General features: G+C 38.5%; 1 non-coding gene across 1 annotated transcript in view; it reads right to left on the bottom strand.

Moving 5' to 3' along the window:
* LOC131780295 (uncharacterized) overlaps positions 1-15,951 on the bottom strand; it is a 22,850-nt gene extending 6,899 nt beyond the window's left edge. The window contains exons 1-8 of the transcript XR_010718817.1: positions 15,342-15,951; positions 13,972-14,165; positions 13,480-13,664; positions 12,632-12,733; positions 11,921-12,097; positions 11,113-11,303; positions 5,916-6,251; positions 904-954 (exon numbers count right to left, since the gene is read on the bottom strand). This is a non-coding gene — a transcript (uncharacterized protein). The remainder of the gene's footprint in view (positions 1-903; positions 955-5,915; positions 6,252-11,112; positions 11,304-11,920; positions 12,098-12,631; positions 12,734-13,479; positions 13,665-13,971; positions 14,166-15,341) is intronic.

Raw genomic sequence — 15,951 nt, 5'->3', positions numbered from 1 at the left:
TAATTACCTTTTACTTCAGTAAAAAAAAATGTATTATCACCGCAGTTTAATAGGTCTACTAATTTCCTCCAAGTAGAGTGTTGAAACGCTTTTACTGTATTTTATTGAGCTAGCCGTTAAAACCATCTTATTATGGCAATTGGCGGTTTGCAATTACACTTAAACATCTCGTTAAAGCTAAAGTTTTTCAAAATAGATTTTCACCGTTAAAGAAGGCTGGAGACTTCCTATGGGCATTTAACTTGTTGACGGCCTCGAATCGCACGCAAGATAATATATTCTAAATCTACATATAGACACTGGAGCTTTCGTAATTGGTTTTGATTCGAATCAGATAGTCGGAAAAAGAAGGCATTTTTATTTAGTGTGTAATACAAGGGTAGGAATTCTAAAATAACGTAAGAAAAATGTTTCTGGTCCTTTCTCATCGTGAATACTTTATTACTAGTATCAGATACGACATCGAAATTACAGTAACAAGTAGTATTTGGTGAATCTCCACTCCTGTGGTTTGTTGGCGTTTGTTATGAAACTCTTTTTGGCGAATTATGATGACGAATGCTACACCGACGATATGAAAGCGTTCATCTTTTACAGTTCAAAAGTTTAATTACGGTGATAGTTTCTTCTAAGCAGATGTATGAAGTCAGAACGGAAACTTTAACTCTCTCACGCCTGAAGAAATTGAAATGAAGTGTTCACGCCGGGAATTAAACTCGCGCTAAAATGTCGATTGGACGAAAAAACGACTGGGAAACTAGCTCCAGAAAACTGCGAATTCAGAAAACACAAGTTTTTGTCGTCGGAGGCTCATTCGGAAAATTTTAGAAAAGAAACGCTCCGCACAGGAAGGGATATTGATGTCGAACGAATGCGCGTCTACAATTACAAAATGCAACTCACGGTAGCAGGCGAGTGAAGTGGTCCATATTGAAGTATATTTCCGGCCACCAGCTTCAAACAGGCTTCCACTTTCAACTGGTGAAACAGATTTGATCAAAACTGCCAAACAAACTGTGCAAAACGGGAGTAAGAGAAGGAAAATGAGCTGCTCAATGAATAGCAAACGAGTCAGCGTAATTCTTGCATATAGCGACCGGCCGTCTCATGAATAAACAAGTATGCACGGAACAAAAAAAAACAAACGTCAAAATTTGAATGTCTCACCGTACCAATCAAATTTGAATATGCCTGCAATTTCTGACGAGGACTTGCGTTGTCTAGAAACCAATTATTTTGCACGCTTCCTCGAAACTTGGCAGGAATCAGTAGGTCTCAAGAGGATATCAGCTTGAAAAAAGTGAAAATCGATCGTTTGTGAGTGTCAATGTGAAAAATAAAAATAAAATGAGATCCTCTTTAAAATGGTTGATTTAAATCAATTTTAGAAGCTCCAACGCGAAAAAAGTGATAGATATTGGTGTTCTATAACGTTTGAATAACCGTCAACAGTTCGAAGCTTTTCAACGCTAGCAGAATTTTCGTATGGGTCGCTGTTAATCGTGTGTATAGTCAAATTATAATTGACTTCATGACTGAGCTCTTGGCAATGGCTGTTCATCATAAACTTTGTATTTTGCCGGATCTTTCACCTCATTAATAAGCCACTTTTAATTGTTATGTTAATTATTTAAGGACGGATGAATACATTATGCCGGTAAGTTGTTAAAAAAATTAAACTTGAAAACCGAGACAACATTTAGTAGGAGATAAATCGCAATTCGAGATCACGACCATACGAGCAAGTAACTTCAAAGGTATCACAGGGATTAAGGGCCTATAGAACTCATGAAACTCCACAAGGATAGGAGTTTTAGTCATTTAGAGAAAAGGCGTAAGTCGTATTATTAATTGGAAATACGAGGGAATATTCAACACGAAGTTGTTCACGACAGACGTGAAATTATTGACACCAAAATTAATTAATTTCTTTCTTAGCCGTAAAGAAACTGATGTTGGACTAACTGGTGTTGAGCCGTGACTTTTGAAAAAACATCACCAACTTTAAATCATACGTATATTGTTTAGAACGCAATGCCACTATCAGACCAACATTTTTGATAACAGAACTTTACCTTCTGTTCAGAAAAGTGAGCGACCACATAATTAATATCTATTTTGACTATTCATGAGGTTTAAATGACCTTAGTATTATCTCATATGATTGCTAATTGAACCAGCAGCATATCAGGGTCTAGTGCGAAATGGAACTTGACAAGGAAATTTCGAGAAGACAAAAGGTCGACCATTTCTTGAGTAATTAACAAGGAACAAAATCCTGTCATGTTATAATAAAGTTTGATTAGAAAATTCTTTCTTTTTAGCAGTAAATTGAAGGAACTTCTGTTTACCCTTCCAGAGGTAACGTCTTGCCAGTGGAAAAGTACGTGTCAACAAAACACCTATGTTAAATCGTGTCTCCGCAAAGGTGTGTTTATAGAAAGGTGTCCATCATCATCCTTGAAGGTTGACAATTTTTTTTGTCTTTAAAAGATGTACTTTCTTCTCTATGTTTTTTATCTTGACGAGGAGTCATGATCAAAACACAAAATCTGACCCTTAAGCCGGTAAAGAAGGGGAAACGAAATGCAGAAAGAGAATAACTGTCTCAACGAAGCCAAAAAAACAGTTAAATAGCCCGCTGGCGTCGTTCGTCTATGACGCTTTTAAACTATTGACTCAATAACCAAAATGTCTACTACCGAACTCTTTAAAAGCTTCTTCTGAGACCATTATGTATTCAGGTTTTTTTGTTTATCGCAGTCAGCTCTGATGGATCTTTCTTACCGGTTTAATGAGAAGTGAAGACCCTGGATACGAGATGGTCTGCAGTGGCCTAAGCTCTGATATATAAAGCATTCAAAGTATTCTGAACACGCATAGGACACCGCTACCGACGGATTTTGCACAAAAACCCTTTGACAAAGCTTCAATACCCCCTTGACAGAGCTGGTTTATCGTAAAAAGCAATACATCTCTTTCGACAATTTGCCCCTGATGTTGCCAATCATATCAAGTACCTGACTAAGAAGGGAGGAATTTATTCAGAAAAATATCCCAACTGTAAGTCGATTGGTCAAAAAATTTAAATTGATTACCCTGCTAATTATAATTACCAATTCCTCAAATATTATTGGTGCATCCCTTTATCATTCGGTACAGTTGTACTGGGACAATGTAATCGGACAGTTTGCTGTAATCGGACACCTGTAATCGGACAGTTGAAGCCACCAATCGTACTAAGTCCACTTAGTTAACCCACCAATAACAGAAATGATCACAATAACCATTGCAACAACCACCTATCTAAAGAAAAACTGGGGAATTTTAAACAAAAGACATTGTCTCCACTGGACATATTTTAAACAAGACATTGCCTCCACTGGAGATATTTTAAACAAAAGACATTGTCTCCACTAGAGATATTTGTTTTAGGTTGTTTTTTCGGAAATTGAAATGGTTATGATTAATTAATAACAGGACTTCTTGTCGTCCAATTCTGTCTGTAATCACACTCGTGATCCCGCTTCGCGCTCGTCCGATTTTGTCAATCACTCGTATAATTACAGACCGAATTGGACTCCACTCGGTCCTATTACCACTATAAATAACATACCAGTGAGACGACATACTCTCTCTACAGTTTGGTACAAGAAAGTAGTTATATGTTATGGGAATATTGCAGGGTTCAAGATGTCGAATTATTGAATTCTATTCAAGTCTTTATAGGGTAAATGAACATTGTATTTCATATTTTAGTTTTAGTTTTTTCGTTTGTTAATGTTATGAAGGTACATGAAATAATGTAGAAGTACTCTCCTTAAATTTGGTAAAGAGAAATATTGTCATTGGGTTATATGGATGAATTACTGTATTCCATACATGTCATTTATAACGTAAATAAACGCTATTTTTCGTGTTTTAAGGGGATTTATAAAGGAGCATGTTTATAGCTTTAAATTTGCTGCAATTTAAGCAGAAGTTCTACTTTTCCCCCCTAGAATTAACGCTGCATTGGTAAGCTGTTGACATTCATGGTCAACTTAAATGGTCAATATCATTTTTATAAGTTACATGAACGACATTGGTTGGGGCTTTGTGGGAAACTAACACACGTGGGATAAGTCACGGCCAGTTAATATTATCATTTAAGTACTGGCGATAGTTCAGTAAAAACCAATATCATGTCCAATTCATATCTGGAAATATTTTTATAAAGTTAACAATGCATTCAAGATTAACTACTAACCTGGATTTATTTTGAAACCTACTTCATTTCAGGATAGATAGCTGTTAAATTGACAATGGCTCTGAGGATCAAATATCATTATTACTAACAGGTGCGACCTAACCAATACCTGATTTTAAATCTAACACAAAGTTTTAAGCTTATATTGCTATAGCATTGAATTAGTAATCGAGGGTTTTTCTCTTTGAAAATGTTGATTTTAGATGGGATCTTGGACTGTTACATTGACCATTAACGTTAGCTGTTTAAAGGTTTACAGAAACTATTGATCAGACTTCACTCACTGTGTTAATTAGGAAGGAGCAAACATGAGCGCTGAAAAGAAATAATTAAATAAGTAGGTCGCTCACAGCCTTACAAGATGGAGATAAAATACTTCTAGGTTTTAAGGAACATCATCGAATTAGTAACAAGTTCTACAATTGACACTTGATGAAATAAATCCGGATCAATATCAGTATCTGGGCAACTACCTAACTACCCCTCCCCTAACCCAACATTAACCTTAAGTTGTTGTCAATTGACTGTTGTTGAGTTAGGGGAGGGGTAGGTGGGCAGTTGCCCAGATACTGATATTGATCCATAAAGGATCACCTTAAGAAAAGCATAGGACCTTTCTTATGGTGGAATACCCTTATGGGCAATCTTGTTTCAGAGTAAAAGAGAAGCCTTTACTATTTTGATTTCGGCTTTCAAGAAGAACATAACATTTCCTCTGCACAGCCATACGAGCTGAGAAATTGTTCTGGCTACCATGATGAAAAGAACTGAGAAAACAGGAGAGAAAACACAACTATCAAATAAGATTACATGGATTTTAATACCAAAAATATAGAATGAAGTTAGTTCGAAATAGCACCGAGTCAAAACAGCAAGCTCTAGAAGATAAGTTATGCGAGCAACAACTTGGTCATGAACTTGTCACAACGCGAGTTGAACAATCTCAGGTTGATACGCGAAACATTTTTTCGCGCATCAACGCCCGTTTTCGTGGAGTAACTCCCAAAAAAAAAAACGAGAAGGCTTGACTTGTGTACGAGTTCGTAACAGGAGGGATTGTGATACGCTGAGAGAACTGAAGTTGTTCGCATAACGTACCTTTAACGTGTTCTCGATAGAAAACATTCATAACTGACCTCGAACGAAAAATGTTAAGTTGACGTTGAAAAAGGCTCCTTTATATGAAAATAATGTGCCACGAGATACGTCAAAAAAATTCAGAGCACACTTACATTGAAACCCGTTCGTTCGACGAAAACTCGCTAAAAATATATACAACAACAACAACAACGTCTTTAAATGTAAGTCCAACAATGTTTTACAAAAATATATTCCATTTGCGGCAAAACTTTTTTGAAAATACCAACCTGCCAAAATTTAAGGCCTTTTCAAAATGTTAAATAATATTCCGTTACATTACGTGCCAGAAATATTACGAATTCAATAATATTGGCCACGCCATTCGTTTCCATGGCCGAAGTTTTGTGTTTAAATTTCCATCGATGCGCTAAAAGAAACCCTGTTTCACATCATGAAATACTTTACGTTCGCGAAAACAGTGTGTGCAGGAAGTTTTTGTTTTTTTTGTATTCTTTGGTCCATATATATGTTTTGGAAGTATTACTTCATTTTAACTTTAATTCCGAGTATCGAGCGCATGCGTGCTTAATCTACTTGACTATCCATGCTTGATCGCAGGTTCAGGGTGTATTCGTGCCAACTATTGGGTCGTTCGAGCATCATCTGCCACGCCTCTCGTTCCATTCCTTGCGAGTCGTCCCACGACTCTATTTTACTCCCAAGGCCCAATCTCAAACCTCCGAGAAAATCATTACTGGAACCTCGGTCGTAGTCCCACACGGTCAGCTCTAGGACACGGTTCCTCAGCTCGTCAATCGTCAAGTTTTCATAACAGAAGGCGTGGTTCCACACAGGGTTGAGGTTCTTTTTGACCACCTGAGTTTTGTGTTTGGTCTTTTTGCTTTGGTCTGGTAAGAGGTAACTGATGGCAATGTGCAAGTTAAGCTTACGTGAAGCAACTTAAACATTGATGACAATCCGTCACTCACAAAAAAGTATAACATTCCAAACCACGTATTGTCAGTAAGTCTTCGTTACGGAAACCTATTCTTTACGATGTAACAGATTTATAAGTTATTGCGTTGCGTCGGGCGGTGAGAAATAAACTTAACTGAAACTGGTGAAAGTAGATAAGGGGTGTAGCAAGAGATTAAGGATGGAGAGGTGTGGCGGTAGAGTTGCACACTAGACTAATTGCTGTCCTTCTTGGCAAACTTAGTCAATCGCGCAGAAAAATTTAATTTACTTGTCATTTACTTACGCCTCACGCGACGGACTAAGCCAACAAAGAAGGACTGCCCTCATTCTAGTAGCACACGAGTTCCTTTTGGCATAGCATCAGTGAAGAGGGTATGTTAAGTACATGATTATCATGACCTCATGAATATAGTTGACACTCAAGTAAATGCTAAAAGTACCATCACAAACAGTGCTACGGAGTTAAGAGTGTTACAAAAAGTCAATACAACAAAAGAAGCTCCTGTAGGTTTGATACGGGGTTTGATACTGATTTTTCGTTAAAGTAGGAATTTGGCTTTTTGCAACCACAAGCAGCTAAATCCTTAAAAATATGAATAGTGATAATAAAAGCAGTGGTAATCGGTAAAATAAGAGTAATACTGGCGGTAAAAGTGATAAAAATGATGAAAAATTATTCACAAAAGTGGAGGTGAATATTGGTGGTTCAATTTTTTAAATAGCACTTGCTATTCACTTCTGAGCCAGCCAATCAGCGCGCGCGAAAAGCACTATTCACCAGTGTGATATATACTAATACTAGTAATAATTCACCAAGGTACATCTTTTATCGCATTCGTGCTGTTATTCCACACTTTTTGAAGTCTTTCACGACAACTTGCGGCATCTATACTAAATATTCACAGGTTTTTTCTTCACTCCTGGTCGATGGCAAAATTTTGATATCAAAATCATATTCAACGGTTGTTGAACCAACCATGTCAGGATATTTATCGTACACCACAAAACACTACACATTTTTATGATATGAAGTTCAAATCACCAACTTTTCTACGGTGAAAGCACTGATTCGTGGACACAAGAAAGCTACAGCAAAGAGTTACTGATCGCTTAAATCAATTTGAATTTGGAAAAGAAACACACAGCAACGAATGAAATATTGCCACATGCAGTTAGGGTTCAATGTGACAAAGTGCTTGATCTGTAATACTATTATAAACTATTGTACCAATAGAAAAACCAAGAAACGGAAACCAGGTGTTGAAACACGGTTTATCTCACGAGTTATGAATAATTGATGCTGCGATTCGATGAATAAATTTTTTCAAGCATTGACCTCGTTCATATCGAGCAAGCACTTTTCAAAAAATCTTTGCGAAAGGCTTTTTTTTTTGCTTCAAAAAGGACACAAAAAAAGGAAGGAAAATACTCTTGAGAAAACTTCAGGTAAAATGCGAAATAACACAAGGAGGTGTATTAAAAAGCACATCTGTAGGCAAATGATTCTAACAATAGCATTGAGGTATTTCGAACAACAATAAAGTAACAGTAAAAACACAAACGTGCAAGACAGCCTTGGCCAGCAGTTACAGTTAACGTTCAAGCAATACTTTAAAACTAACGTTTTCTGTTCGTTACATCAAATTAAAAAAGGAGAAAAAAGTAAAATATGCAAGTTTATCAGGCAGCATGTTACCGAAGTTGTCCTGTTACGCTTTTTTGTCGGAATCCTGCATCATACAGTAGCGTGAGGTCGATCGAGCATATATGACGCAGATCTGAAAAGCCGCTTTATCTCTACTTTTAACAACCAATTTACGACGGAAGTACGACGAGACCATTCTTCCGGACTAAAACAGAAACTAAGAAAACAAAATTGCATTGTTTGACGCTTTGCTGGCCAACTTGTCAGAAAGATCCAAAAATAAACCAAAAATTCGGTGAAAATATTGAAATATTTTCGATACACTTTGGACAGTCAACATAAGCGACAGCAGAATTCAGGACAATTTAACAAATAAAGTTCGACGACAAAAAGACAAAACGAAGTTAAACGTAAATTTGGTAGAGCAAGAGCGATAGATTGTCGTAAATACAAATGAAGGGGATAAGAAAGAGCCACAGTCTAAGACAATTAAAAAAATGAACGAAGAAGCGACTTACAGCTCGTCCACTCAATCTCTTTTGCGAAATGTGTGACAATAATGGCAGTTTCCCCCTTGAAAAGTGCTTATAGAATTGACCGTAAACCAAATAAGATCACACTATAGTGATTGTTGTTTGTCTGAGTAATTCGCTTTTATAAACGACAACTTGTATACACAGATGTTTTAGCAATGCAAATGAACCACAGTAGCGGAAATTAGCGGAAGCGATTTGTGATGTTCACAAATTTTTTAATATTTACAGTTACCAGACAGAATAAGCTGGGTATGTTTTGTTTCCAAAACATAGTCTCCACAATATAGACGCATTCAGTCCACAGAGTAAAACATTTTTGGTATCCAAGGGCAACCGAAATATTAGTAGAGACTGGTTTGACGATGCCGGCAATGCTTAAAAGAGGAAAGTGAAAATTTAAGGTATATGCTAAGAGAAAACAAGAATGGTGAATAAAACCGGGAATATTCGACACAATGTTATTATTTAGACACTCCACCCGATAGGAAAAGAGCGGAAAAAAATCAACAATCTTAATTCAAGTTATGAAAGTATTCATGCATTTCTGGCCCTTTAATGTCAATGACGCCACTCTGATAGTTATCAAAACTTTTGGATCGAATTCTAATCTTCAAGAATTATTCATTCAGAATTTTTTTGGTCTTGAACTAAACGAAAACCGAGCAAAAGTTTTGGCGAAGGAATACGTAAAGGTCTAATTTCATCAAAACAAAACAAAACAAAATGTAACTCAACGCACATCAGGAAAGGCAGGTAAAATCAAAGCAATCGAAAACCAACTGCAGTGTACTAAACGAAAATACCTGTCCGTTAAAAGCCAAGCATATTTGCTAGTTTTTACAGAGTCCAGATGCAAACGCTCATCTGGGAGACAAAGAATTCCCAGAAATCCAATCAATGCTATTGCCACAAAAGACTTTCAAAAATTCTCAATCTAGCTACATGTAAATGTAAACGAGACGAACTCTTTTGCCAAGTTGAATTAATTACACTGCGCAGATGGCAATTCTAAATTAGTCTGACAGTAATCAGTAGCCTAATCTGTTTTGCTGGGCAATATACACTACTCTCTTAGCACTGACCATTATCTGGTTAATAGAGTGGCACAATACGATTTTTATCATGCAATACGATGGAAGCAAAACACACCCAAAAAAAATACCTCAAAAGAAAATTTTTCAAAAGAGCTTAAGTAAAAATTGATCTTCACTTAGTTTCTTCACGTTTTAGGTAATACCACGCAAAGTATAAAAGGTCACAGTATATAACGACTTGACTCCTTTAATTCAATGTCGCAGCCACAAAGGTACTTAGATGGACAATACTCTTACAAAACGCAGAGAGAAGGCATATCAGGTCCCGCGAGACAGATCACATACATAAAGATGTGCGGATGTGTTCTTTCATCGTGATCGCGATGGATAAAAAAAATTAACCGTTCGTGTCACGACATAATCACTGTCAATCGTGTAGTCAAGCTATCAACTTTAGATCAACGGTAAGTCTGTTAATCTGCGACTCACATCGGGCATCAACCCCTGCATAATAAGTCTATGACAAGGCTCTCCTCTTTTTCAAGCGACATGCGAATTATAAGCGACCGTTCGAGTTAAACATCGGGACCCAGTTCTTCAAAGGGCAGATAACGCCCCACAACAGATAAATCGCTACCCAGTGGATAAGTGTTGACGAAACGTGTTGAGCTATCCACCGGAGAGAGTTTTACCCAGATCCGTCAGTAGTAACCGAAAGTGAAGAGAATCTTAATTTTCTTAACAACATCGACACAAAGTATGCAAGTTGTAAGAAGAAAGAACATGATCGTAAGTCTTGATTGCTTAAACGTGTAAGTACTTAACGCAAGAGGAGGAGTCTGCTTTTCAACACTCTTAAAACTACCTTACTTTTTCCAGTTTACTGAAAGCAGGGACCAAGTTAGTAGGTCAAGGTGTAACTTAGGGGCAAAAATTTCAGGTTTGAGGAAGCATTATTCAGCACTAACCTAAGCAGGTGGGGGGGGGGGGGGGGGAAATCAGTAGTTGTTCTGTATGGAGGGCGGGCGATGTAACATGAGGTTATAAAGATCTTTACAAGGACCCCTTCACGTAGGGCGTTTTGTCTTAGTATTAAAATCTCGTCGCCACTAACGACAAATTGACGCTAGGCGCCTGGATTAAAACAACAACAACAACAACAATAATAATAAGTCTCCGTTCTCGACTTAAAAAATGTATGTGTAAGTCACACGGTTCTGTGGAAAAAATCGACAGAGCGGGGGAGTGGAGATAAGCGCAGGGCTGGAAAAGAGGCAGAGATAGAAATGCCTGAATGGGCACGTGCTTGTCACATTTCGAATCGGCAGCATGAAGCGTGCGCGTGAATGAATATGAGCTGGTGGTGTAAAATGTCAAAATCTACCAATCAGAGAATACACCAGAGGGCGACAATCCAAAAATTACGTGTTAAAAATAATGCTTACAGGTTGATTTGTCTTTCACTTTCCCGGAACGGCTGCCGATTCTTTGGCTAACCTCCTTTATCAAACTTCTCCACTGATCGAGAACCTGACGCAAGCTAGTTTCAAGATATGTACATGTTCGTTGTTATATTTAACATAAAAGTACCTTTTACAAAAGGGGTCCGAGAAGCCATTGGCATCCTTGGCAGGTAAGTTCCGTGCTTCCTTCAACTTGATATGTAATTTGCCGCCGGATTTCTTCTTTTTCTTCTTGTCTTTAGACGACTCCTCCGGTCGTTCAAACATCAGTGACACCGTCAGATCTCCACAGTACGACATTAGGGACGGTTCTGGTCGCTATGGTTCAGGAAAAAAAAACAAAAGCAGCAAAGTCACATACCTGTACGATATGTCTACCGCAAGGTTATCCTCCAACACTTTTTGGCTGATTTAACAGCTGTAGACACTGTGAAACAGTGCCACTCCCTCTAACATAAGAGCTGTGTGGCCTACTGTCAAGGGACTGCACTTGCAATCTGAAGTCTTGTATTCTACTCCACGCCATGTCGCGGGATGAATTTTTACTCACCCACTCTGGATAAGACTCCTCGTCAAATTCCCACCCGTTGAATTTTCAACAAGTTTCTATTACAATTACGGAATAAGTCATTCGTTTGACATCTTTGTTTATTAACGCTTATGGTCACCACTTCTCCCCCGTGAATAGTATGACAGGAAAATAACGTTACTGGGACAGTACGTGCACTCAGACTGATCAGAAACAAATAGTTTTTCTTATCGTTAAGGCCACAGACGGAAAAAAAAAAGACATTTCTCAACTGGACAAAAACTTTAAGATCGATGGGCTTCCATTGATTCATAAACTTTTATCTCGTTCTCCCAACTAGCCGAGTGGGTTATTATGCCAGGAAACCGAGAGAGATAAAGCGAGTCCATTGTTTAGATGAACTTACTCTCTCTCGTAATGGATACCAGTTGGGTGACGGATCATCCCAGCTGAAGCCTGAGTCCTGATAAGTATCAAGAGGCAACATCACTTCACCCAGGAAATCATTATGTCCAAACGTGTCGTGATTCCACAATGCAAGCCACAGGGTACGTGTCAACATCTCCTCAAATCCAATCTTAAACTATCATGAAGGGAATAAAAATCAAAAATAGATTAAGCTAAACATTGCATAGAGTTCTTTAAATACAGATTTAAAAAAAGGGCCTTGTTAGCTTGCTTTGTTAACATTAACCCTTTGACTCCAAGGAGTGACCACGACAGAATTTCTCCTTACAATATCAAGCAGACGAGTGGTGAGAATAAAGAAAACTATTAATTAGGGGATAAGGTTTGATCCAATACCAAATTCTCCCAACTAACATCATAAAAATTGTACGTCAGACAGTAAAGAGAACCACTATCGGCGGTGAAAGGGTTAATAAATCGGAAAATGTACCATTACGTTATTTTTCCGCCTAATCCAAGTGGTCGTCGCCAATAACGTTACATAAAGGTTTTTCACGCCCATATATATGGTATTTTCAAGTTATTCGATTGTGCACATAACCTGCTTGTGTGAATCTCCTTATCTTTGTTACTTCTGGGTTTATATTAATCTATCGCTTTTTAAGTTGGATACCTGAATAGGACCAGCGAAAACTTCTCACATATTTACCGTTAAAATTTCGTCGAAATCTGGATTCAATGTATTTTTTCTTGTCTTGGTCTTCTTTTTGCCTCCCTTAGTTTTATCAGGTAAAGGTACACTTTAGCATACCTATGGACAGATGAAACTTATTTTGAAACTTCAAAGGAGAAAAATAAATCAAAAAAGTAAGCGGCCAATCCTTGGTTACGAGACAGCAGTGAGTAATATAGGCCCAAGATACAAGGTTGATCTCTGCTCTTTGCCTTAGTCCTTGTCTAGATGAAAGATCCTTGGATTTAAATTTATATTTGTCCGCGTAAAGAACCAGTTGGAAGTTAGGAAAAATTCGGTAACATTTCGAGGCTAAACCTTGATGAATATACAAGGGTTTCCTGTCTACCGCCGCCTGTAAGACCTCTTAACGCTGACTGACTAGCCTGCGCACAGGCTCTCCTGTTTGGGTTTTGCCTTACAGACCCTTTTCGGGCAAAGCCGCCTATCACATCATCGACAGCCGCTTATGGAAAAAAGTATTGTCCTTTAACATAAACAGTAGAACCTATCTAACTCGAACTCCCAAGGAAAACAAAAAAATGGATCGAGTTAGCGGGGATTCACGTTAACTGATAGTAAATGACTGAGAAAATGGAGTTGAGGGAAATCGGATCTTGTTCTAATTAGCGGGGTCCTACTGTACTTAAAAAAACGAAATGTGAAACATTTTTGTATCAGTTTTAGACACAGTTCAAACTTTAACGACTATGGAATTCTGAATGTGCTCCGAAAAAAGTCCGCTGGAACTCAACAGTGCAATATTAGGAGGAGCTTGTTTATTGCAGAACAATGCATCAGAGCTTCATTTCATATTTACTTACGGATCTGACCGTCCCCTCTTAAGGTCTGCTGCTGCGATATCTTTAGCTCTGTGAATCTGAATTTCCAGCTGCTGTTTGTGTTTGTTGTACTTCAATCCGAACAGCACCTCACCTGTGACTGTTACGTTGCCAAACCGACCCTCGCCTGCATCGCTGTAGTAACTTACTATACTCTCTCGACTGCCCTGTAAGGTAGAGAGAATTAGTATTCTCATGTGAACATGAGATCATCTGCTACGGTAAAAGCTAGGTAACACTCTGGAAACTTTTTTTTGACAGTGAAAAACACGTGATTACAAAATCAATATAATATCAAGCAGACAAGTGATGAGAATGAAAAAAAAAATATCACTAAGGGGTTATCAGTTGACAATATACCAAATTCCCCACACTAGCATCATAAAAATTATACAGCAGACAGTAAGGAGAATTACTGCTGAGATCTTCGGAGTGAAAGGATTAAGATACAAGTATCCATGTAGTTTCACTAACCATAGCAAGAATGTTAAGCTGCTCTTGCAGTGTTTTCGTTTGTCCACTAGGGTGTTCTCGTTCATAACTTGCAAAAGCTTGATCAATGTCATCCTCCTGTGTGGGTGTCCTGTAACCCTCTTCTGGCTCTACAACGTCATCAGGATCTGTGCATGTGATCTCAGGGTTGATAATAGCCACATCCCCAGGGTTGTCTGCATTAAAAAACAAACCACGTCCTTATATCGACCAGAGAATAGATGAAACATAAGAAATTGGGAATAAGTTAGTGATTAGGTCAGTCAGCCAGCCAGTTAGTAAGTTGGCCAGTCAGTCAGCCAGTCAGTTGGCCTGTCAGTCAGTAAGTTGGCCAGTCTGTTGGCCTGCCAGTCAGCCAGCCTGCCAGTCTGTCAGTAAGTTGGCCAGTCAGTCAGCCATCAATTATTAAGTCGGCCTGTCAGTCAGCCAGTCTGTCAGCAAGTTGGCCTGTCAGTCAGCCAGTCAGTCAGTCAGTAAGTCAGCCTGTCAGTCAGCGAGTCAGCCAGCCAGTAAATCGGCCAGCAGTCAGCAAGTTGGTCAGTAAGTCAGCCACCCGGTCAGTCAGCAAGTCAGCTGGTCAGTCAGTCAAGCAGGTAATAAGTCAGCCTGTCAGAAAGTCAATCTGTCAGGCAGCTGGCCATCACATAGTCAGCCAGTCAGTTCTATCAGTCAGTAAGTCAGCCAGATATGAAGGACAGGGGTGAAAAGGTAGCCAGGTATCTAATAGGGACTCACAAATAACTACATAGAAAATTAATCACTTCCTTAAAAATCTAAAATTGAAATAGTAGACTTAATATTCACCTATCAGTGAACCATTTAACCTTTCTTACATAGAAACAATCACTCATTCAGTTTATAATTCAATCAGTGAGTCCATCAATCAAACAATCAGCTAAACAGGTAGCATACAAGGCGCTATAACCATATTAACACAGATCTTGAAAAATAACAGGAAATGTTTTCTGCAATGCAACAGTAGCATTGGCCTCATAATTGATTCATGGTAACACCATTTTACACAAGTTGACCAGATAAGTAGGTCTACCAAAGGCAGGAAAAATCATAAAAAACTTAAAAATGCATGACTTTACAAAGTAGTATTTCAGTCTTTTCCTAAGGGATGAAATGCTAGTAGAGATCATCATTGGTGCAGCTCAGCATGTTACTGTGGGTCTCATATCAACACTTCTGCTGCTTAGTGTCTTAAAATAGCTATCAGTACTTTCAGCTTGGCACCAATAAGGTATTGTAAGTCACAGCATGTGAATACAATCAGCCCCTGGTATAAATTGTTCATGTTCCATTGAATGCACTGACAGTAAATTATTTACTCATCAGAAGTTGCTTACCATCCTCATAGAGTTCTAACACAGGAGTTCTGGCTCCTTGCATCGTGTGACATCTCCAGCATCCTCAAACACATCAGATGTGGACCCTGAACCCATCCCTTCACTTGCTCCATAATCTGAGAGAGCAGGTGTCCCAGGTCCTGATTGTAGAGGAGTGGTAAGGGGAGTAAAAAATTCCCAGTGGTCTCTGAATCAGGTGAAGCTGATCTCACACTGAGGAACTTGTTCTGCAGATAGGTGTCTGATACTGGCTGGTCTATTCCACCCCACTCATGTGCTACCTCATGCCATGATGTTTTAATTTCAACAACAGCATCATCTTTGGACTGTTCACTATCAAGGGCAGGACTCTCTTCACCCCCATTGATGTTCCAATCATTCACTTTTTCTTCATAGTCCTGAGGTTTTTGCACATGGTGTCCATTACAACTGAGGTCATCTTCCTTTACATCACTTCCAGTCATTTTCTGGCTCATAGTGTTCTTGCAACTCATCTTCTTCTTCTTCATTCTCTCTGGTAGTACTGTCATCTTGCATTTTCATATTGTCAAAGACTGTCTCTTCTTGATTAGCAACTTCAACAACACCATTCTCTAGAATATTGACTGGT

The sequence above is a fragment of the Pocillopora verrucosa genome, chromosome 9 (genome assembly GCF_036669915.1).
Source record: "Pocillopora verrucosa isolate sample1 chromosome 9, ASM3666991v2, whole genome shotgun sequence".
Classification (NCBI taxonomy): Eukaryota; Metazoa; Cnidaria; class Anthozoa; order Scleractinia; family Pocilloporidae; genus Pocillopora; species Pocillopora verrucosa.
The sequence above is the reverse complement of the archived record's forward strand: the minus strand, read 5'-3'. Positions and strand labels throughout refer to the sequence as shown.